Source organism: Corvus hawaiiensis, chromosome 1 (assembly GCF_020740725.1).
Source record: "Corvus hawaiiensis isolate bCorHaw1 chromosome 1, bCorHaw1.pri.cur, whole genome shotgun sequence".
NCBI classification, from domain to species: domain Eukaryota; kingdom Metazoa; phylum Chordata; class Aves; order Passeriformes; family Corvidae; genus Corvus; species Corvus hawaiiensis.
The window spans coordinates 89,247,427-89,273,025 of record NC_063213.1 but is presented as its reverse complement, the minus strand read 5'-3'; positions in this window follow the sequence as shown (position 1 = coordinate 89,273,025).

The following is a 25,599-nucleotide window of genomic DNA, read 5'->3' as shown; positions in this document are numbered from 1 at the left end:
GCATTTTGTTTTTGCACTGTTGGCATCTCTCTTGTGAAAGGCAGGCCCTAAAACTCTCACCTGAAGTGGGATTCTTTCTCTGGAGCCCTATAATCCACCATCAAAGGTTTTGGGAACAGCCTGTTTCATTGAAAACATGATCCTTGCTGGAGGTCCCTGAGCCTTCATGGGGGTAAATAATGGATAGACAGATGCCCTTAGAGATGCAGGACAGGCCCTAGGGAGGTGAAGAGACTAGGAGATGTTCTCTGCTAATTAAAGTCCCATTTTCATGTAGCTGCCTCTGGCAACAGGGAATATTGTATGTAGCACTGGAAGGGATGTAGGAGCAGATTTAGAGCTAGAATGGACTACTCAGATGAGAACATTGTCTTTGATAACCACGGAGAAAAAAAATCCAAGATGGAAAGGATATGGTTTAATTAGGCCACCAGTGTAATAAATCAGCTGGGAGTGCCACTTGAAAGTATGCTGTAGCAAACAAGCATCCTTTTTTACCCTTAAGCTTCTCTCCTTTGCAGGGCTTTGTCAGCTTTCCCACTGCCAAGGCCCTGAGGAAACAGGAGCATGGATGAGGTTGGAAGAAGCCCCTGGAGATCATCTAGTTCAATCCCCCCATGCTCAGTGCAGCATCTGCTAGACAGGTTGCTCAGGATCAGGACTGTTCGCAGACTGCTCAAGACTCCGTCCAGTCATACCTCCCAGAACACAGACTTCACAATGTCTTTGGGCAACTTGTCCCAATGTTTGACCAGCCTAACAGTAAAAATGTTTTTATTTCTTATGTTTAAATTGATTTTTTTTTAATTCCAGTTAGTGCACATTGCTTCTTGTACTATCACCAGGCACCACTAGGAGCCTGTCTCCTTTTTCTTTACTGCCTCCTATCAGGTACCTATACACAGTGACAAGATCTCCCTGGGCCATCTCTTCTCCAAGCTGAACAGGTCTCTGCTCTCTCAGCCTCTCCTCAGGTCCCACATGGGCTTGCTCCAGATTTTACTTTCAATTCCTGGCAACTGAATGTACTTATGAAAGAACAGAATTTGCCCTAGAGGTTTCCCGCAAGGTGATGCTGCTAGTTAAATCTATTTCTCCTCCATCCCACCTCTCAGACAGAGATCTTAGAGACTTCATTTCTTCACTGTTATCAACTAAAGGCACATCTGCTTTCTGATTCACTTAGGATGATTTTTATATCAAGCTGGTGCTGCACTTCACTCTTTCTAATTGGTACAGTCTGACTTACCACCTTGGAGAAGTCCTAGCCATGCCCTAGATCCTGACAATTAAGTCAGCCTCTTAATAATATCCCAGATTATTTCTGTGCAGGTGTACAATAATAATTTTATGAGGCAGTTTCTTGGCTGTAGATAGGTGTAGGAGAGATGTGAGCCTGACTCGGAGCATATTGCTCTTTTTGATGCCAACCAAGAACCATCTTGTCATTGAGGCATTGCTGTATGTGGTCTGCCTTCCTATCCCCCTTCTGCCAGCTGCTAAAATATCTTTCTTCTTGTCACTCCATTCTAGCCAGGTTAGTGACCTTCCTCAGGAAATCAGCTGTCTGGCTGTGCCCTGGGCACACCATGTTATGCTTGTGCACCTGGGCACTGCTCCCTTGGCTCATTCACAGCATCTTGAAGCGGGATTTGGAAAATCACTGAACCCACTGTTCCACAGTTCCCGTGTATATATGGAGGCAGTGGCATCTCATCTCTCCTTGACCTGACACTGTTCTGGATGGCAGAACTTAGAAGGAAGGGTTTTTGCCTTTTATCAGGGGAACACAGTGAGCTCTATCTTGCATGCTGCCACAAGAGAGTTCATCTCTGAGATAATGCTCTGACGTGTGAGGAGAGGCTGGTGACCAGATCAGTCATGAGAAATGTCTCAGTGTGGCATTCTCCATCCAATGCTTCTATTTTCTGTGATCCATTACTCCAGCATGGAACTTTCTATCAGCTGGGGAGGGGTGCAGAGGAAGGGGGTGAAGGGACAAGCAAAGATATTCTCCCTGCTCTTTGGTCTTCCCTGTTGTGAATCCTGTGGGCCAAGGTTCCATGTAAACCCCTTCCTGCTGAGCGCAATCCAGAACGTGAGGAACTACCTGCCACAGCCTACAGGTCCAGCTGTTTTACATCGGGACAGCTCTTCTTGAGGAGCAGCTGGAATGACCACAAAGAAACAGCAATACACCAAGACCCAGCAGGGAAAACAGTAGTCCCACATACTGGGAACCCAAATGTTGTTAAATGTTCCTCTCTTCTAGTCCCTGTCCCTAAATGGCAGTTTAGTGGGAGCAAATTGAAGACTACACATGATAAATGCCCATACACACACACAGACAGCTGAGCTTGGGGCTGTCGGGACGTGCTCGTTGCTGGCTTGCAGCCTAGGAAAACTGGAGGAAACAGCAACAGCTAACAGGAAGGAGTGCTTTCAGATCAGGCAATTTGGGTGCTGCTGTGGTGCCCTCTCATAAAGGCTTTACTTTCTGCTAATGAAAGATGTTCTGAAGGGGGTAAATCCCTTTCTTAATCCACTCCCACACCCTCATAAATTCACAACAGCTGATGGGCATCATTTGTTCTAATTAATTTGCTCCTTAGATGACTTCTTTACCCACGTGCCCTCTGAATTTAAACTACATTAACCAGCAGTGTTACTTGCCAGCATATCAGTCAGCTCTTATGTGTTTTAGCTAAGGAATAGCACAGTTGAGTTCATATATTTGTTAAGTGATTTATGAAATTTATGAAAATGTGTTCAGATAACCTTAATTAATTGTATTACCACAGCACTAATAATTCAGAGCTTTGACTGAAAGCAAAGAGACAGTTCCTCCAGGCATGATCAGCCTAATTCCTCTTTGGTCATGGGACAGACTGCAGCAACCTGCTCAGGCCTCACCTTGAGGAGGGAAAGGAAACCATAGTTGGGCAGGTGTGTAACCCTTGTGGAGAAACACATGCCCAGATCTTGGTTTGGCTCTGCTGGCAATGGCTTTCTCATCAGCCTACATCTAGGTAATGGGTCAGCCAAAGTATATCTACTTACTTCCACCTCTCTGTTACATTTAGAAAGTGGTTTTTTTTTGTGCAGAGTTGCTATTTTCTGGTCAACAACCATTCATCAGCAAAGAGAAGGTCATGTCCCTCCGACAGTACTGCCTTGCATCAGTAGAGCAGTGCCCAGCCTTGTTTCTCATTAAGGGCAAGGTCAGCACAATGCTTTGCGCTGTCAGGAGTCCTGGACTGGGTTCACTTCCATATCTGGTTCCTTTCTCCTGCCTCATCATGACATAAACATGGTCATAACATCTGATCTTTGATAAAAACATTTCAAAATGAGCAGGTGGGAAGATGTCCACCTTTATTTTCAGGGTGTATCTAAAATACTCTAAGAGTAACAAATACAATGCCGAGGGGATATTTAAAGCATAAATGTTCTGAAGCAAAATAAAGTTTGCGTCCTGACCAGATATGGTAGAAGCAGCACAAGAAGACTCTGTATTAAAAGCAAACCCTTTTTAGCTGAATGATCAGAGAGTACTTATCTTCTGTAGTCTATAAAAGTAAATTTATATACAAGGAAAGCCTCTACAAAGTATAAACAAGATCAAAATGCAACCTCATTACCGGTTACCCTGGTAAGTTCTGTGCAGCACAGAGCTCTACAGGAGAGAGCTTCTGAGGAGAAGAAATGAGCCAGCCAAAATATTATCTTCTAGGCTCATAGCCCACTGCTTCCTGTCAGTCACTAGATAAATTCTTCCTCAGGATGATTTTCTTTGCCAAAGGGAGCACAGTGCTGCTGTCTGCAATACACAGTCTCAAAAACATAGGTTTCTGTTTATCAGCTCAAGCTGTACTTGGGCTTCTGTCCCTTCACTTGGGTTATCGTGTCTAGTTGCTGGCTTACAGCTGCAAATCAGGTGCCAGAGGAGAGTCAAATTCGATTTGATGCTGTAATTAATTCTGTAGGAATAAAAATGCTTGCAGGAATATGACAGCTCCCTCCGTCTGCAAGCAGTGATGCTAGGTTCCAGCAAGGCTAAAAATACATCATATTTACTCAAATGTAAAGCATTGGATTAATTTTCAAGCATGTTTGTTAACAGCCAAAAGTCTCTGCCAATCACAGAGGAAAAACACAGCCTACATCTGAATGCCTAGGTCCTGCTGAATTCCTTCAAGCCCTGTGAAGCAGCATCAAAGGAGGAAATTGGCAGCAACTATTTGGGGTTCTGTATCCTGCCTGCAGCTAATGCAGAGGTTCTTTTATCAATGAACCTACAGGAAACCAGTAGAACTTGAATTCTCATGATGTGCTGAAGGATCAAGGCATGAAGTCAGTGTGCAGTGTACTTGAAAAATGGGAAACATTGGACGAGAATGTCATAGGAAGGGTTGTACAGGATGATGTGGAAAGAGGAAAAAGAAGGCCTAGAAGTGACATATATGCAAATTATGGCCTATTATTGTAGCTCATGAATTGATCTATGTTGAATAATGAACAAAAAGTGTTAACCTTACCCAAATTTTAGGTAAGCTGTCTTTGTAGAATGTATGGCTAAGAAGCAGAAATTTGTGCTGTTCCCAATGATGGACAGGTTGTGGGATTCTGTTTCTTCAGTTGCTCTTCCAATCATAAGCCAAGGACTAAGGACTGCTTGTCATATAATGTCACCACATAGGGTCTGCTCAACTGTTGACTTCACTCTGCTCACAAGAGTTAAACAAAGCTGATATGGAGCAAGGCACAGAGAGTTTCTTTGTGAACCTGCCCTAAATCCTGTGTTTCCATTCCCAGTGAAACTGGGCTCGTTCATGCACTTGAAATAAGTTCAATACCAAGGAGAGTTCCTTTTTTGCCCCAACCCTCAGCTGCCCAAAGTCTGCAGGCCACTCCGCTGAGCCTTGAAAGCAGCAGAGATCCTACAGGCACACTGATGTGGCTGTGATATGTGCCATCCACCGAGGCTGAGGAATGCACTTCTCTCCACGTGAAGTTTTTTAAAGGTGAAATGCTTAGTGTAGATAAGTAAAATAAATAGTAGCTGTGGTTATCTCAGTCACACACTGTGTGGAGAATTGCTTGTGATGGTGTCTCATCACTCCACCACTCAGTTTCACCATGCTTTTTAAGACAACCTTGTTTGTAAAAAGCTAAAAATACTTCTCCTTTAATCTAGTTTTTTTTTGTCTACAGTGTAATGTAATCCATGGGTGACTGTATTAGCTTTGACATGAAAAATTCGGGGCTGCAATGCCTTCCTCAAGAAAGAGGATAATGTAGGCATTTGTCACTGTGAAGGTACTAACATACTCACATGGTTTTGATTTAAAATGGTGATATTTCAAACACCTCATGTTTTTGAAACAGAAGAGAACCAGTGTGGGAAGGAAGCTGCCCTTCATGAAGAATTGGATGCTTTGTAGGAAAAACTCCTTTCTTTAGCGGCTTCAGTGCTAACAGCTAAAATTTAGACATGTGCAACCTAATTATTTATCCTGGGGGTTAGGGCTTAGTGACATGCTTATGATTTGAAGAAAAACAGTAGAGAGGAAAAGAAGCCCATTTTGTTGAGCCATCCCATAATAAAGATGTGCTAAAAATTCAAGTTTATTTTCTTACCAGCTGCATGTAGACTGTATTGCCCTTTCAAATTGGAAAGTTGAGTCATTAAACATCACCTTGTTCCATTTTTCTTTTTTACCCCATTGTTTTGGTTTATCTCACTTGTAACTGTTATGTGTTGTTTTCACTGCTTTTCCATTTCTCTGCATCCCTTCTATTCTATAGATTTTGTCTCTACTCCTGAAGTGCTCCTCATAAAACTGGAAGTTCAGCATGGACTTATTCAGGTTACTCATTCAACTTGTATTCCTCTACAACTTCTTGCCCATTTCCCCCCAGCATGTCATGATAAAGACAACAGCTCTATGGCAAAGGCATGTTAGTCGGTTTCCTTCTGTCCCAGTCCTATACCCTACCCCTGACCTCCTCTGTACACCAGTCCTGCTCCTCCCTGACTATTTCAGTGCTCCCTTTCAGGCTGATCCTTGTGGGGATCTAACACCCAGTGACACAGCTTCCTCTGACTGTGGGACAGGGCAGTTCATCTGCTTTCAAGGAGCAGAGATCCCTGCCTCCTCTCCCCACCTGGGCTTTGCCTTCCTGGGATGCTGTTAGTGTCATGTCCTTCCCACTGTGGTGGTTGCAGCACACAGTGCCTGCCCTCTTTGGAAGGGAGTTTTAGAGGTCAAAACCACTATGGTTTTCGTGCCTCTGCAGCTCACCAGAGGCAAAGCTCAGCTAACCTCACTCTGCCAAGGACCTGTGCCAGAGAGCACCTGGGAAGGGCTGGAGTGGGGATTCCCTCTTCTTGTAATCTCACCTTTGATAAGAAGTGTCTTTGGTTGAGACTAGACTTTGCCTAGTGAGATAGGGACTGTAAATAACAGCACTCATTGGTGATTTTCCTTGACACACTCGGGTGTGAGGGCTGCCTGGAAGACCAGCACAGAGGCAGCTTTACTCAGGCTGTTAGTGCCCAGCAGCAGGGAGACTCAGATTTCTCTAGGACATGCTCCTGTTATGTTTTAGCAAAGTTGTGTTTGGCACTCATGTTGGGGTTTTTTTCAAGAAAAGTGTAAAAAAATACATTGGTGTATTTTCCTGTGAAGTGCTTCTACCCTGCACAGAACTGAATGTCTTCCTTTCACTAGGATGTACCTGGTAACCCCTCCTAGTCAGGGTGTTGTAATGTCAGTGTGGAATGGGAGAAAACAGCAGTAATGTTTTAGTTTAGTCAGAGGACTCTACAAGCTGCTGCCACTGCATGGTCCTACCCTCAACCTGCCTCATTCTGAGTGCTCCTGGGGTCACACTCCTGGAGCTTGTACCCAGCCTTATGTCTTTCTGCTCCCTGCATCCATATTATTCTCGAACAGGAGCAGTATATTCTCTCCAGGCACCTTGTCTTTGTGTGCTGTCTTACCTCTCTTCTCCTACAATAACTTCAGATCTTCCCACACTCTCCTCCTCCTCTGTGCTATTTATCTACATCCGTCGATACTCGTGTCCCCTGCTGCATTGTTCCTCTTTATGTTATAATTAGGATGTCCAGCACAGCTTTAGTTCATTTAATTTAATAATATTTTATCTTATTCTTCATTCCTCTTTCTCAGAACTTCACTTCTTGCTGTATTAAGTTAGTTCTTCTTGTTGGTTATTCAACTGTTAACAAAATGAGATACAATGACCATCTATCAAGATCCATTTTCCATTTACCCATGAAAGTCTTATGATCGCTTTTGATTAAAATATGAATGGGCCTGAATGGATCTAAGGAATAATTAAAATGAAAGAAAACTCACCTCAAGGCTTGTTTAAAACTTCATCTGATTCCAAATCTGTAGTTCTGTAACTTCAGCCAAAGTCTACATTCTGTGCTCTCTTATAATACACAATCTCTGGTATTAGGAATTCACAGGCCATTTTTCTTACATTACCTGTAGTGCTAGCATAAAGCTGAACTCTGTAAGCCTCAATTTACTTCCCTAAAACTGAAAATTAGTCATCTGTAAGCAGTAAATCGTGCTGATTACAGTGATCACTAAACCAGCTGCATCCTCATTTTATGTGCTCTGTTTTAGGACTGGAAATGGTTGAATCAACTTCATTTCTGCTACGTGTTCTCGCTCTCTGTCTCTCTGCCTTTTTTCCTTCTAACTCACATTTGTTTTGAAGTGAAAATGAAGCATCACAGATTACCTATAAAATACAGCTACTAAATATAAGGTACAGCTCTTAGAGAAACAACAGCCTGGCTGAACACAGGCTGTTTCTCCTCTCTGTTAGGGTATCCAAACCAAAGAGATTCATTATAACTCCTTGACTAAAAGGTTTGTATCGTCCTCCTTGTGCTCATTTTACTTCCCATTATTCCCCCCCTCCCCTCCCCCAAGCAATACAATCCATCCATTGCATCCTGGGCAGATCATCATGTTTTAAGGATGACTTCTCTACCATACTTAGTGACAGGTGGAGTCATTTCCTTGCATCTCTTATTCCTCCACATCTGAGAGGTGGAGGAATAAGAGAGATTGGACTGAGGGCTCCAAACTGCAGGGGTTTCTCTTTTATGTCAGACATCGTAAATATGTGGCACGCTCACTGACTCCCAACATTAGTGCCAGCATTGATTCCCTTTGGAAATTTCATATTAAATTGCTTTTCAAAGGCATAATGGAGAGCTGGTAACTGCTTCTGAAAGGGCAAGGTTTCTTTTTTCTGCCTGCTCTGCCCTGTAGCATCCATTTGTAATACCATTACAAATTCCCTTCCTCTAAACTCTGAACAAGAAGAAGCCAGACGTGTTTAACACATCCTTCCTTCTTTTGCTCTCAATTTTCAGACCAAAAATATATCTTCTCCCTTATTTAAACTGCAGCTGCAAGTGCATATCAGATCACTGGAACCAAGGGACCCATGATTCCAGTATTCCCATGTCCCCATGTGCTTCTGGCTGTCAAAGCTGCTAAGCATGAATGATACCGATCTGTCCAGGTTTGCAGGTAAAGTTTGCCTCTGGCTTTCTTCACTTGAGACTCTGCAAACCCTCTCTCTCTGCTTCAAGAGCTGTGCTGTGAGGAGTCTGATTTCTATTATCTACTCAAAAGGAAATAATTTTTTTCTTTCCTACACAGCTTTATGTAGAATAGTTCCTCAAAAATCACATTCCCCTCTAAGTATTTTTCCCTGTATTATAACTAGCTATTAATTGATTGTTCCCTACAAATCAGCTGACTGTGATGACAGAAACACTGGGTAATAGGGAGTGTGTGCTGCTGATCACTGGCAATTGTGGCACCTTTTCTGTCTCTGTAGGTTCATGGAGGTTGTCTCTGTCTCCCCGGTGCATCTGGCTGATAATATTTATCAGGTGGCTTGTGGATATACTTGACAGGTAATGCCTGAGCTCATAGGTCTGGATGCTACAACTCATTCCCAAAGAACCTGACCACTGTAGGCTATAGAGAAACTTTTGTTAGGAGGTGCTGCAGTCTGGGAGTAGGAGAAAGACTTGGGAACTGTAAAATGAAGGATTGGATGTCTGAGCCCTGCTCTGATGTTTGTGGCACAAATCTGACCAGACACAGACATGAAGCACAGGTCTCTCTCACTCGACTCCCACAGCACAAGAGGCACAGAGAGGGTATCTGCATGGAGGGAGGACAGAGGGTTGGCCCAAAGCTTGCCACAGGAGCCATTCTGCCCTTGCTCTGCTCCAGCATGCAGGCAAGGTGTGTGCAGGCAGCTCAGATGCATCCATGCCAGAGGTCACTGCCGGTCCTGGCAGTGTGTGGCACCTTCTCCTGCAGGAGTGCTGCAGGGAGCAGCGCTGCAGCTGGCCTGGCAGGCAGCCCTCGCCCTGCTCTGCAGGAGCAGGACAGCTTTCCAGCAGCTGGCTGGCTGAGCTGATGTCTGTCCCAGCTTCTATCCCTCTATCACTGACCTCATCACGGTGCAGGGGAGGGAAGAGTGAATTGGAGGTACCAGCTCTGCTGTCGGGGAATGTAATTCCCTGGTTCTTTCTGTACTTATCAGGGTACAGATTATTTCTGCCTGCAGCTTTAATGAAGAAACCATGTCAAGAGACAGCAGTAGCAAACCCAATCTAACATCATCACCTTGCAGGTATGAGCTAAACCAGCTGTGCTGCCATGCCACTAAGCAGGGTCCATTCAGAATGAATGCAGTGTGACTGAGCAGCAAATTCACCATTTAAAGTGAAAATCAACACTTCCCGGCAGTGAGGTAGATCATTAAACATTTTGTTGCATGAGCCAGCATCACTTTTCTAAAAAAAGTGTCAGGGTGTTCAGCCAATTGAGCAATTCAGTTGGCTTAACTTTCATGACCGCTTTCTAATTTGGTCTTAATGAAGATATAATTAAGAGGTAATGTCAGTAGAGCAGAACATTGTCACAATAATGGTCTCCTGCTGCTGCATAAATGGTAAATGCAGTAAATACAGAAAGGGAGCCAGGATGTTTATCTTCAAAGCAGGAGGCATTGATCCTGGGACATTCTTCTGTTTTGATACATTTATTTCCATTTTGTCAGAAAAATGAGGGGCAGCAGATTTAACCCCTTTTGGCCTGCAGCCACTAACTGGCTGGAGTAGGAGGACAACTTTCAAGGTGGCTCTGCTGCAGATGGGACGTGCTGCTGCTAAGGGTGGCTCATGGGTTAGACTTACAATTCCTCACTTTAACCTGATTGTCCTGTGGTATTCGTGCTGCCATAGGGAATGCAACAATTGAGAGCCTCAGTCAGCCAGCACTGCGGAATAACTTGGCCATTACAGTGCTGTTTATGAAAGAAAACCACCTTTAGAAACCAGTCTTCTTATTTTTTGACTGGCTGGAGCTTATGATCTTTGTCTTTTCTGGTGAATAACGTCTGCCTTCCAGCATTGCAATAGCAGAAATAAGGATTTTATGTTCTAGCCATACCATTCACCTCCACTGCAATTCAGGCTGCAAAACTATTTCCATTCTGAACTTCAGTTCCCATTTTTCTTTTAAGTTTTTGCACAACTTCTTTGGGGAGAAATTCTCTTCCAAGGCATTTAAGCCAAGTAATAGCTTTAACAGTTTTTGCACTATGAAGGCTGACAAGATATACTATCTCCTAAAGCTAAGACTGTTTTTTCAAGCAGAAAACTGCATGAAATAACTGCAAATGAGACTTATGCTAAAATATGGATAAATCTTGGAATTTAAAACTTCCTGTGAAATTAGTACTTGCTGAAGATCACTGCCTTTGTTCTGTCTGAAATATTTGGTGTTTTGAATTTGCAAACTAACGACAATTTTAGAGCATGTGGAGTAAATCTTAAATCTTCCAGGACACTTGAGAAATACCTCTTATATAGTGTTCTTCATTGATAACTCTCAAAGCATTTCATGCTGATCAGAATAAGGGCTAACCAGATATGGGTTCATTAAAAAAAATCCAGGGTTTTTCTGTTCTGAAGTAGGAGCAAATCCAGCCTTTCAAAAATGCTAATAAAAACCAGGAGACTGTTAGCACACCATATGTTAAGCACATCCAAGCTGAGGGGGATTTGCCTTCAAGCCCAGAGTAGGTCTTGCATTTAAATGTGCCCTAACTACTGTGTTGCTTGCAGTCATTTTGCTCCTGTGGTGGGAGATGTTCACACTGAGAGGGAGGAGCCAGGCTCCATGGGTTTGTGACTGAGCAGTTGGCTGGAAAGATATAAACAGCACTTCCAAATCCCCCTCTTGGTCCATGCAGGCTTGGTTTGGGCCTGCCATCTTCTGCAAGAGGATGTGCTGCCCCTTCATCTGTTCCACTGATGTGGTGGAGGTCAGAAGCTCTTCACCTATTTCTCCTTTGTGAATTACAACTTGTACCAACTCCCTGTCGCCTTACATGGAGCACTAAGAAGCTGTTTTCCGTTTACTCCTCCACAGCTGAGGCGGAACACTCTCTCTGATGAAATGGGACATCTCCCCCCAAACCAGAGAAACTTCCCTGCCACATGGAAATTGTCAGGACAGATATATTCCTAGGAAAGACTTGTTTTGTCACATCACAGTTTTACAGCCAGAAAAATTATTTTACTGACCTGCCAACCCCCAAGTCAGCATTGTAGCATCATCTTCTCTGGGAGGAAAGACAAGATATCATAAGCATGAAACCTGTGCCAGAGCTGGCTTTAAGACATAAGCTTCCAGTGTTCTGCACATTCAGCACATTGCCTTAGACTTGGCTGTGGAGAACAATTGCAGTACTAACAGCAGTGAGTGTTTTCAGATCCAATGCTGTGAGTCTGGATGACTACATGAATTTAAGTATCAGGAGGCTGCAATTACTACAGGGTAACCCAGTCAAAATTTGGTTAGCATTGTGTGGAGTAATTTTGTGTCTCTACAGGATGTGGCCAAATCACATGCAGGAGTTGTGTTTAGATAAAGTAATACTTTTGTAGGCAAAGCAAATATTAGAAAGTGAGAGGGATCCAGCGTAACGGGATCACTTTGTCCTGAGCCTGCTCCTGCTGAGGCTTGGGAGAGGGTCAGCTTCCCCACACTGAGCCACTCCTACACCAGCTCAGTTTAAATCTCCTGGGGACAGCAAGAAGCTATTGTCCAGCTGGAAGAATCTAATGCGCCACCTATCTTCTTCCAAGAAAATGGCTTTTACAGCTTACCTATGGTGTCAGGAGCTGAAGGAAATAAGGTAGGACTTCCCTAAGCTTTCATGCCTTTTATGATGTTTGTACTCCTTGGTGAGGAAGTCACCTTCTTCCCAAAACATTGCCTCTGGCAGCACTCCAGAGGGCACAGGGAGCCAATGCTCTGGGACACCTGTTCAGAAGGACATGTGCATCCTTGCCCAGCTGAGAGAGGAGGGTGGTGGATCCAAAGGGAGAAATCTCTGCCTGAAGCACAGTGCAACCAGCAGGAGGAAGACTGTGGCTGTAATGCAAAGGGCACCTGAGGCTCCTCTCCCACTTTTAGTCAGGCCCGAGCAGAGAGGTGACCATGGCATACTGGTGGCAGGCAGGGGACAGCTGCAATGCCCTGGTGCTGTGTGCCCCCCAAGAGATCCAGCAGCTCAGAGAGGTGAGGAGCCAGCCAGAGCGGCTGCCTGGGCTGTCCTCAGCCACCTGGGAAAACCTTGAGGCTGTAGCAGGGACAGCAGGGACTCCCTGAAGAGCAAGGAGTAAGATCTGCCTATCCCTAAACCACTGTGGCTTAAGAATATGCTCTCTGCATCCCTACACCACCAAAGGGCTGTCACCAAAATAGGTTCACATGGCTGGCTGCAGGAAATAAATCTGGGGAGACAAGAGCAAGGAGCACCTTGAATAAGAACTCTCAGGATTTCCCCTCAACCTGTGGGAGCATTTCACTTTCCAGTAAGCAGCACTATAAATTTCACCTAGTGGTAGAAGTAAAGATGTTTTATGGTTGTCCAGATTGAGCTATGATTGACTTAAAGTCTAACAAATCATTCCTTTAACGTCTAACAAATCAATCTCCTCCCACCGTCCCGTTAACCACGCTACACAGGGTGCCAGCTTTTCCTTTAAGATAACGGGGGAGGGAAGGAACAGCAGTCACCAGCACCTAATGAATGAATGAATTTTGAGCCATCCAATAATTTCCCTCTGCTTGGCTATAAGAACAGGAGGAAAAAAAGCAGAGCAGAAATCCTCTGGCGAGAAGCAGTCTGAGCTCCTGAGCACCACATCACACCTGTGCTGTCAGGAGCAGACAATCCCTGGGAAGCTCTGAAGCAGCTGCTTCCTCAGTAAGGTGTGGGGTGCTGAGGGAAGGATGAGGAGTCAGCGGGAACCTCGCCACAAAGGCTTTTTGTTGAAAGATGCTACACAGCACTGCACATTGTGGTGGAGGGGACAAGGTGGAGTATTTTCAGTGGGAGATGGTGCATTTGTACAAATCAGAATGCATGCTATTTTCTCTGTTGGAATATTGTCCTTGTCCTTTATTACATTAAAGGGGAACATCTTTGTCTCATGGTGATTTGGGTGCAATATGACATTGCCTAATGTAAAGGGGGACTGTAATATCAAGGAGACAACCGTGAAATAACACATTACACACTGAATTGAACAGCAGGCTCATTTACATTCCTTTAATTTGGAAATATGAACATTCAGAAAATCTCTTCTCCACTTGCATTCCCTTATTTGGGAAACATGTAAATTACATTTATGATAATTTAGTATTTAACCGGTACAAGCATTGCGAATTCCAGAAGCAAACATTTTAAAATAGGCAGGAGCTGTGCCAGCCTCCTTTGGAAATGCGTGTGGTAAAAGCCACCTCTGCGGATGACTTTGAACACAGCATCTCCAGCTTCTGGACCTGCACTTGCAAACGCTTGGAAAGCAGATGGGACAGCGATGGTGAGGCTTGCTGGGCTGGACCTTTTGCCCCAATCATAGTCTAGCCTTATCACATATGGCAGATGGATTTAATTAATAAAGCTCTTCTGTTGTGTGTGGAAGCATTTTTTTACAGCCCGTGAGATCTCAGAATTGCAAATGAAAATGACAGCAGAGGAGCTTTTAGATCAGCCGTGCTCAGATGATGCTGAGAGGCCTCTTCTACGGCAATCCCTCTGCTACATTTTCCAGTCTCGCCTTGGAAACCTTCTACCAATAGTGACTCATGTTCAGCTGCTCATCAGCCAGCTTATTCTATTGCGTGCCTAATAGCCCTTATTACGAAGTCATTTCTCTTGTATCTAAATGGGATTGTTCCACTTCTAATTCGAGACCCTTCTACCACCTCTGCTGCAGGGAAGGTCCATCCTGACAGCACACAAATACAAGCACTTGTCCCAGGACTACCTGGGGCTCCCTCCTGCCCTGTGCTTTCTTTCACACCTCCCACCTGCAGTTCCCTTCACCATTCCTGCTTCCCATTCTTAGGTACTCTGTCACTTTTCACTGACCTTTCTCAAAGTGAGGCTTAAAAACTTGCGCTGTGCTTCAGCCTTACCCAGACTGCATAATGCTGCACCCATCAGTCCCTTTTTGTCACATGGCAGATTTCTCTTTTTACTGGCTGGGACAGTGATTGCTTCCCTCACAATGGCAACTCTTTTCATTACCTGCTATAACCCCAAGGTATTTTCCTATATTAATGTTTTCTAAATATTTGTGTTGATTATTGTTATTTCTCTCCAGGTGCAACACTGTCACATTCATCAGTATTAAGTAAATTTTATTTTGTTGAGATCTTCCCATGGCTCAGAATATGCCAGGTAATTCTGCAGTAGGGATTTGCTATCCCTTTTCACCTATTCATTCCATATTTTATTGCTTTCAGTGCTAGTAAGGTTAAATACAGCATTGCCTCTTTTAAATCAAACGACCTGAGTACAGAGGGGAATAAAAATATTTGGATAAATAATTGGAAGCTGAAATAGGATTTTTTAAAAAACAAGAAAATACACTCTTTTCTCATAAAAGATAACCATTGGGTTTTAAATTTTTTCCCCTTGCCCAAACCTGAATAAAAAGGTAGAAGATGAAGAACAACAAAAAAACCACAAACCCCTAATACTTTCTTTAAAAAAAAAATGTTGAAAATGTTAGCCAGACCTAAACTTTTATGTTAACATTTTCACTTGAGCTATGCATCCATTGGGAGCAAAGATGTTCTGAGTAATTCTGACAGAGGCTGTGAGAAGGCAATACATGCTTTTTTTCCTGCCTGTTTCACAGAAGGGACAGCACAGAAATCATTGCTCTGAATAACAGTTTGTCCCCTTTCAGGAGAGCTCTGGAATGTTTGCCTTTGCAGTTAATCAGGAGCCATGGCTCAATGGGCTCCATGTGTCTTTGCTGTGTGGAGCAGGGTCTGAAGCAAGAACATGCTGCAGAACCTCAGCCAACAGCAGTCCCTTGAGCAAAACTTTATTCAAACAAACAAAGAAGATCACCATAACAAAAAAAAAAACAAAGCCACCCAAAATGTCTGAAACCCAGAAGTGTTCACATACTCATTTCTTGACATTGTCCATAGCCTTTTATATATTCATGAGCAATTTCCTACAGAAACTTGCATAGATCAAGGAGAAAGGACAAGTTGGAGGGAATCTCATGTATAATAAGAAAGGCACAGCTAAACAGAAGTGTAGTTAATGACAAAATACATCTTTTCCCAGAGACCCAAGTCAATGGACTGAGCTCAGATGAGCAAATGAGAGTCTCACCCCCTTTCCTCAGGAATATACACTTTACAAATCAGCTCTTATGCACTGTGCACTGAAGCCCTGTCAGAACAAGTACCTGCTATTGCATGAAGGCGTAAGAAGTTCTGGGCATGTGTTGTCCATGAGGGGCTGCTGGTGCTTCTGAAAATGGCATCATGTTATGTCTGCTGTTTGGCACTAAAATAACCCTGATTCTTTTAATGGTGAAACAAGGAGAGCACCATCTGACATGGCCTGTGAATGGCTGACTCCCAGATGTCATTACCTGCTTGTGGCCAATGCTTTAAAGTTTCATCAACCTTCTTAGTAAATCTCCCTTGTACCTGTGTTGCTTATTCCCATCAGGTCTGAGGAACACTGGTTTAGGTTATCCCTAAAGCAAAGAAGGGTACAGGAGGGGTGCCCAATCAGAATTCCTTGATTACCTAGATTTGCTCTGACAGATTCATTTTCAGTAATTGTGCCTGCACACCTGATTTAGGGCTCCTCAGCAGACAGCAGTGGAAGCTGATTTCTTTGAAGGTAAATACCCAGCAGCCAAGACTGTAACAGACATTACAGATGGGACCCGTAATTCTCTTAACTCTGTCTCAAAACCCCTCTTTTCTATACATTTCACCTCAATATTCTCCTGGGCAATCACTAGCCCTGCTAAATTTGTGGTTCTCATTTAATTCCCTGACATGTTCTTTTTTAAGGCTTTATTTTCAGCTATTGAAGTACAAGAAGTTGCCTGGAGCCTTGCTTTCCAGAAAAGCAACAACAGACTTCACTCTTGGTAACTAAAATGGAATGATTTCCATCTTGGTGTGAACATCTCTGAGGGTTTTCTGAGCCCACCTGCACTTTTCCACAATGGTCTGTGTTTCCAATGGCTGCAAATCTTTTCCTGCTCTGCCAGTGGAGGGCACAGCACCCAGACCAAGCCCTGTCCATAAAGTAACTTACTTCGAGACTAATGTCTTGGAATTAGGAAAAGTGAACACATCCCCTCCCCTAGGGTTTCTTAATTTATCTTATATCAGGAGCTCCCCTGGGCAGGGGCATCAAGCTGCAGGGAGCCAGGGTCAGGGACAGCCCTAGCAGGAGTCACCCAGCAGACAGCAGTGCATCCCCTTTGGAAAGGGGCCCATGGTCATTCAGGCTGTGGTCACACAGTCATGGTCACATGGCCGTGACATCGCTCGGGTTGAGAGGCAAGTGCTGCCTATGGCGCCTCGCTGAGGCAGAATGGAGATGCACATAAAGGTGCCATGCACAGGTAGTCGTTCTTTTCATGGATTGCATCAGAAATGTTACTGAAATCACTACAAATTATGTCTGCTGTGTAATCTTTCTTCCTTTACCTAGTCTATAATTACAGGACCTACAAACAAAAAAACCCCCACCAAACTGTATTGGATTTTTCTGTCATGATCTGTGCTTAGGGTTTGGCAGGATTCAATTTTAATTTCAACTTCAGTGATAACACTCTATTAGCTGTGTTTTTTATTTACGGTTACACACTGCCCATTTATACAGATGCAAATATTTTTCTACTTGTATTCAGGAAAGTGCTACTATCATTGGTTGAAAGAAAAGCAGCTTCTCTCTTTTGAGTAGCTGCGGTGATTTCAAAGAGATGGGGTCTACAAATTCATCTACCATCAAAAATTTAGCCCTAATCTATACAGAAAAGAAATGACAAATACATTACAAAACCCTTCCTGACAGAGCCTGTTCATGCTCTATTTTCTAAGAATATTGCACAAGGTGATAACATGAATCACAAATAACATTCAACATGAGTTTGAGCAAGCTAAAAAATGCTCTTTTTTCTTTGGAGGAGGTAGAAATAAATTTTGTTATTAAAAACAGAGATGAGCTGAGAAAAAAAAATATTGTTTTAAGTATTTTGTGCATTTAGATAACCCAAGAAGATCCCATATGGAATATGAGCAAGTGTTAACAGAAAGATCATTAATCAAGTACTACGCCTACTGGAAACAAATCCCACAACAGCTTAGGGAAAAAGCAGACAAAAAGTTATCCTGTGGTTAGATAAGTAAATGGATGTCAGTGTGGGAGCATGAAGGCAGAGAGGAAGCAGCATGAGACTGTGAGAAGCTAAGGGTTAGGCATTTCATCATCTGACTCTCCAGTACCCCAGGAGTCCTGTACCAATCAACTGATATCCAACCAGTGGAAAAAGTTTCCTGAAGAGGCTGCTTGCTAGAGAGCGTGACAGTGCCCTCCAGGAGGAAACCTCTGCTTTATCCAGGAGAATTGATCCCCAAGACTGCAGTGTGACCTGTGTGGGCACACACATGAGATTTCCTCTGACTCCAGTCAAGATGAAGGAAGGCTGTGGGATGGTGGGCACATCGTCTGCATTGTCCCACCCAGAGTGGCTGCCTCCTATCCAAGGTATCCAGGCAGGAAGCTCCTCCCCACCTTCTTCCCCCCAAGGGGCAGGGCAAGTCCAAAGCAGTGTTGCTGGGATTTCCAGTGGCTGCTCAGTAATGCTGAAAGCTGAGAAACATTATGCCAAAATTTTCATGCACAAAGGGAAAGGCTTAATTTTGAAAGAATTCATCATGGCGTGGAATAATTGGTCCCTACACACAGGAAAGATGGGAGTTCTTGATTCAGGGCTGCAGAGTGGGGGAATGGGAGATGACTGCTACCATCTTGATGCTGGTATTTTTTGCTGAGTGATTTGACAGAGCAAACCAAAACAAGCCAAGGCTGTAACTGTTTTCTCTCCTCACCTTAATAATCCTTAGAGCTTTGAAGAAATTACCACTAAGCATTTTGCACAAAGTATTTGTGGAACAGACCTTAAGAATTGTTGTTAGTAAGAAAATAACAGATATTAATGAGCATCTTCCCCCAGCTAGTGTACCAGTGGAGAATTTGCGAGTCCTAATGTGCACTAAATTTGAAAAGTAAGATTTTAATTCCATCCTGAAGGGTATTTAAATCTGAAAGAAAATGATCAGCTAACTAACTAGGGAATCTGAAAAACAATTGTCAGAGCTGAAACGTCCTTACTTCCCCCCACAAAAGCAACCAAGTCCATCAGTCTCAAAGTTTTTATTCAATACTGCACTGCCAGGAAATGTTTTCAAATTCAGATGAAGGGAACAAAAATAATAAGAATTCTAAATATATCATTAAAAGCTTTATGTAGCAAATAACACAGACGTTAGGTCACCAGGACCTTAGAGTCCTTGACTGATGCCAGAGATGTGGCCGTGCAGCAGTACGAGAGAGAGGAGTGCCCCAGGACTTGTGTAACAAGATGTTCTATTTTTCCACGTGCAATGAACAGCTCTATACAAAGTCAGAGGAGAAAGCAATGCTCCAAAGCCTCCTCACTTTACAGGTTGGGCAGAGATGCTTTTGTGATGAAGTTTAGTTCTTGATAGGTCCAAATTCGTAGCATTTTTTGGTCTACCCTGAAATTTGATGCAGGTCACAGAGGGAGGGAGGCTGAAGTTGTGGACTGAGGGAAGCAGACAGGATGCACCAGTTTCCGGAGATGGCTCTCCTGATAACAGGTGCTCTTTTAGCTATGTATGCACACATGAATAAGTACAGATGTGTGTGAAGACTGGGGGAAGCAAACCATGGCTTCTGAACAAGCTCAGTCTCTCAGCACATACTCTGCTGTGTCTTGACACCAGTTCACCTTTGATGACACAATACTGGCAGCAAACCTCAGGAAGCATCTGTTTGCCTTGGTAGGTAAATGAGTAGCAGCTGGGAAAAAACAGAGTTCATGTGGGGACAGAGGCATTGAAGGGCTTTCTCAGCTATTGATTTTTGCATGTTCTCAAGGGAGCACAATAGGGAAACAGATTTTGTGTCAGGCCTGGTTACCCAGAAATTTCTATATTTTGCCATCCAGCCCAATTTACAGATTGATTGAACCTGGTTAACACTGCTTAATAACCATCACAAATTATCATTGAAGCAAATTATTAAATGCTTTAGAAAAATCTGTTCTAAATCCTTGCTAAAGGATTTGTGTATCTTAAGTTGCTACACAAAACATTTCGTGTGAATCACAGAGTATCCTTAGCTGGAAAGGACCCCCTAGGATTATCAAATCCAACTCCTGGCCCTGCACAGGACATCCCAAGAATAACACCATGTGCTCAAGAGCATCATCCAAACGCTTCTTGAACTCTGTCAGGCTGGTGCTGTGACCACTCCCCTGGGGAGCCTGTACCAGTGCCCAACCACCCTCTGGGTGAAGAACCTTCCTGATATCCAACCTAAACCTCCCCTGACACAGCTTCAGGCCATTCCCTCGGGTCCTGTCACTGGTCAGCACAGAGAAAAGATCAGTGCCTGCCCCTCCTGTTCACCTCACAAGGAAGTTGTAACTGCAATGAGGTCTCCCCTCAGTCTTCCCCAGGCTGAACAGACCAAGTGACCTCAACCTCTCCTCATTCAGCTTCCCCTCCCGGCCCTTTACCATCTTCACTGCCCTCCTTTGGATGCTCTCTAATACTTTAATGTCTTTCTCATATTGTGGCACCCAAAACCGCACACAGAATTCAGTGTGAGGCTGCCTCGGTGCAGAGCAGAGCGGGACAATCCCCTCCCTTGCCCGGCTGCTGATGCTGTGCCTGATGCCCCCCGGACACACTTGGCCCTCCTGGCTGCCAGGGCACTGCTGACTCATGGTCAGCTTTCCACTGACCAGGACTCCCAGGTCCCTTTCCATGGCACTGGTACCAGTCTGTATGTTCATCTGGGGTTGCTCCATCCCAGGTGCAGAATCCAGCACTGACTTTTGTTGAACTTCATACAGATGGTGATTGCCCAGCTCTCTGATATGTTGAGGTCTCTCTGCAGGGCCTCCCTGCCTCTGAGGTACTCAACAGCTCCTCTCAATTTACTTTCATCAGCAAACATGTTTGTTATGCCTCCAAGTCCTGTATCCAAGTTTATGGAGATGTTGAAGAGACATGTTGAAGAGAATACTGAGCTCTATCACAGGAGAAAACCAGTGGTGACTATCAGCTGGGATGGCAATTGCCCACCCACAAGGCCCAGCTATCCCTTTCGACAGGTGGGTATTGCATATCAACAGGGTGTTGGGGTTGTTCTTGTCCAGTTTCCCACTCTGCCCTCTGCACAGACAGACCTCAGGCATCCTGAGCAATTCAGGTACTGGGTGGACAGAGGACACAGATCACAGCATCTCTTCCCCCGTACCCCACAGGCTTTTTTGCTCCTGTCCAACCTCATCCTGCTCATAAAGGCATTGCAGTTACTATAATTTTGCAAGAACACCCAAGATATTAAGATGTAGTTCCAACTCCCTGGATTCCTTGGATTCCTTATATCTGTCCTTGCACCACGTGTGTGCTCACTCCCCTGCTGATACTTCTGAACCAAAGGTCCCCTCAAAATACTTCATACGGAGGTGGGGTGTGCAGGATGGCATCTAGTAGCCATTTGCACACAACTCTTTGAGAAATATCTGCACCAAGGGCCAACTCAAAACACAGCTCTGCCTTTCCATGCATCCCTCTCCCTCAGCTGCTCACTCAGCTCTAATCATTAGGACCCAATTGCTTCAGCAAAGGTGAATGCATTGACAGGGTCTTTTGCATCCTGTTCATGAATCCTTGTTCCTGTCACACGATAACCATAACTACTGCTTTTCTAGACCTTTGGCTGATGGTCTCAGCAGAAGAAAAAAATAAAAAGAACCAGCAGGAAAGGGAGGGTGCAAAATCAGACATCTTGGAAATAAAAACAACCTCTTGCCTCTTGCTATTAAAGTTGCTCCCTTTAGGTCAGAGCCCATATGCACGCACATGTGCACACATTGCTTCCTCTACTCCACAGTGCCTGGGGTAGTTTGTCTAGTTTTAAATTGGCCAAAGTAGATGAAGGGTGGCAGAAGGTTATTTTTAATCTGTTAATGTGTTATGGGAGACTGTTGCAGCAAGGAACTGTAGAAGATGGGGGAAGGCAGAGGGAAAATGTGAAATAAGTTTGTTTGAACTAAGGGAGCACATGATGTGAGAATTTCAAAGCTGCTTGTACCAGACTTTCATACTAGCAAAAAAAGAACATATTTTTCCCCCTTTTCTTACTCCCTGAGAGGACATGTCCCTATGTAGAACATGGGAGTCTTTGCTTGACTGAGTCTGTGGTAAAGGGATAAAGGACCACCTCACAACTGGACTTTTCCAGAAAGCTCCTGGCTGGTTACATAGCTCAGCATAACAAGAAACGTCACCACTAATACACCCAGGAGCTCTGGATTTTGCACCACACTGTTAGCCTGCCTGACCCTGGGAGATGGTGGGACCTGACCAGACAGGCAATCAAAGGACATCCTTTTCCCTCAGGAGCTGTCAGGTCCCTGCTATTCCCACTCCTTCCCCTATGAAATATCAATTTATTCCTGCTTCTCATGCTTATTCTGTGTTTTTCTCCCTTTTTTCCTTCACTTTATATAAGAGAATTCTTAGCAATTTCAGACAGGTCCAGCTGTGGTTAATTTGTCATGGAGAAAATAATATCAAATGGAGCAGTGCTGAGGAAACAAACAGCCCAGTGCAAAGCCTGCCCCTAATTGATTGATGAAAAGAAAATTAGGGTTGCCTCCAGAAACAATTTCCATAGCAATGGGAATAGAAAGGAAGCTGTGCTGCAGATTGTGGGTGACCTGCTGTGGCTCTTTGGCCTCTGAATTGTGCCGGCCAGTGTGCCTGGAGCTCCCACCCACAGCCAGTGTGCATGCACCAGGCTAGCATGGGACCACACTGCCACTGATGGACCCCCAGGGCATGGCACAGCACAGGCTGTGTCCGTGGCCAAGCCCAGTCTGGGGGCTGTGAGCACAATGCCATACTGAGAGATGGAATTGAGCTGCCTCCTCCCACTCGGCTCCTCCTCAAAAGAAACAGATGCCATGTTTTGTGGGCTTTTCTCTTCCCTTTGTATTTCTTTCAGGAAAGAAAAGATTCTGCCTCAGCTTGAGTACTGATTGCTACCACTTCAAAAGGACTGACTTTCTTTTATTTTCCCTGTAACAAAATCATCCAGGAGACTTCCTAGCAGGAGTTTTTCCCCTTCAGAAAAAGTTCTGCATGTGCCCATGGCAACTGGGGCACAGTGGCAATTATTGGGACCATGTTCTTCATTTTTGATGGTTAAGGTGGCTTGCATTAAAATTGACTAATGATATGGGGGATATCTTTTATTTGCTTAACTGGAGATATCTTAAGGAAGGCCCAGTTTCAGGGAAGGAAGTTCACTGCAGGAGTCTCGGGGTGGGGAAACACAGTCGCCCACATTGCCAGCTGCTTTTGAAAACCTTGGTCATGCAAGATTGTGTGTGCCTTTTGTTTGTCAGGCAGGCCACAAAAAGCAAAATCAAGTTCCTGGCAGCTAAATCATGAACAAATGTTACTCTTAATTTGGTGTAGTGCAAAATTAACAGTTTGCAAATTTTAATAGACCTTGGAGAAAAAACAGCTCAAAGAGAAAAACAAAAAACCAACCCTAATTCTGGACTTGGAGCTTTAAAAAAGAAATTAATCCATTTTCATAGTTGTCCATTGGGCACACCTCTCGCAAGTCTTACATTTACCCATGCATAATTCCTGCTCTGTAATGGCTCAGTCTGAGGGGAATTCGGCACCTAGATAGGAGGAGCCATTTCTCACAGCACAGGTGCTGCCACTGGCTTCACTTCTGTGTTTTAAAGCCATGTCCCCTTCAAAGCCAGAATGCACACTGCTGCATTTGGCAACGTTTTGATTGCTGGTTATGACCATGACAGCATCAGAAGAAAGGCAAGGCCAATGTGATTTTCCCTGTGCTGCCTTTGTAGGGCTCACCTTTTTCAACAGCCATTCCTGAAATAAATGGAAAGGCTGTCACTAAACAGCCTCTCTCCTAATAAGCATCTCTTCGTTATTGTCATCAGTGCCTGCAGTCTGGAGAACATGTAGGAGAAACTGTCTGAAAGGAAACAACCTGAAGACAGAGAGAGAAACAAAGCTCTTTCCCAACATAAACGATTCTACATTTCTACTATTCTATGATTCTATGACATATAATGCACCAAGTGACCTGAAGATGGATTTCTCTCGAAGCAACATGACATATTCTTATCTGTCTGAATTTATAGAAATAAATTTTACTGCACTGCTTTTTGGGCAGACAAAAGTTAGCAGGCTCAGAGGGGCATCCATATTTCAGTAATTTGTAAAAATTTTAAAAGTCATTGTATCAAAGACATGACTTAAGGTGCAACAGAGGGAAAAGGAGCAAGTGGAAACAGGCCAGTGCTGAGAATGAAGTTGTGCATTGGCAAAAATTTCTACTATTTTGCTAAATACCCTTTCAATAGCATTGTCTTTCTGAGGAAAACTGGAGGTTTCTATCAAAAAGCTATTGAAGTAATGTTATGTTTGGAGCCTTTTCTGATATTTAGCTTTCTAGTCTTGTAATTAAAATTTAGGAAGAACATGCTCTGTTGTTGTTGCTGTTGTCAATTTTTAGTAAGAAATCTCTCCTTCCCTACCTTCACTAGGGAATGAAAAGCTTGCACTTGATGCAGAGCTAGAGCAAAAGACAAACAAGGAGAATGACAAAATTAGACAAGTCAAAGCACCATGATTTTTTTTCTTCTTCTTCTACTCTTTGGTACTTTCTCTTCTTAGTTTTTTGTTACTTTTTTTCTACTTGTCAGGACTCTTGTTTTAGACTATCAGCTTTTTCCACAGGGATTGCTATTGAGTTTTCACACAGGTTAGCATGTTGTGGTCTTGACTGGCAAAGGGTTAAGGGTTACAGCATATGCCAGTCACTGCAGACAGACAGCTAGGTGGAAAGGTCATCTGAACAGCCCTTTGCTATAGTAAACACTAGAGGAACCCAAACAAGAAGGTTGAAGTATTTAATTAAAAAAAAAAAAAAAAAAGAAGAGAGTAGAGCCCTTGTTCTTAGGTGAACAACCAGCAGAAAACCATCACAACCAGAGCACTCCTGCTGTTTGAGCATTTGTCAGTCCCTGGAGACTGTTGTTGCTGAAGGCTGGTAGTTTTGCTATGTGCTGTGTTTAGCTCCAGCTTACAGTCTTACATGCCATCAGCCCCAAGGCAAGACTACATATTTGCTAGCTGTACTTGAACCATCCTCCTCAGCTTAAACTTAAGCACTTGCTTTATGACCTCACTAGGTCTGAGTTGGCAAGGCCCTGGTGCTTGTTCACATGTATTTACAGGGGAAGCTTGATGCTCAGAAGGAAGTGGCAGGAAACAATTGTTTCTGGAGAAAACAATCAGGACCGATAGGGTAAGGACAGACATGGCATTGTCAGCAAGAGACGGGAGCTGATACCACTAGGGTGGTGTTTTAAATATACTCTTACATGGTTTATTTGCAAAGAACGAACATAATGCTCCTAGAGATGAAGAACTCCACCTGCTCTAGAGATGTAGCTATAGCAACCTCCACATGATTACATTGCTAATCTGCAGGTGTTGAAGAGGCATAGATAGATGCTGTTGAGTAATTCAGCTTCAAATAGACACTTTGATCTGCATAACAGCTTGCATTCATGTCCCAAATATGGATCATTTCCAGTTCTGCAATTCTTCCTTATAAAAGCAACATTCCTATCCTTTCTTTTGTAAGAGAAGTCTTAAAACTTGCCCATGTTATCTAACGAGATAATCAGCTCCCTTACTTTAGGGTGGGGCAGGAGCAAGGGGAAAAGAAACCTTTTCACTGCCTAAAATGCCCAAATTTTTTGTTGCATGTTTTGTCTGAGTGACTCTC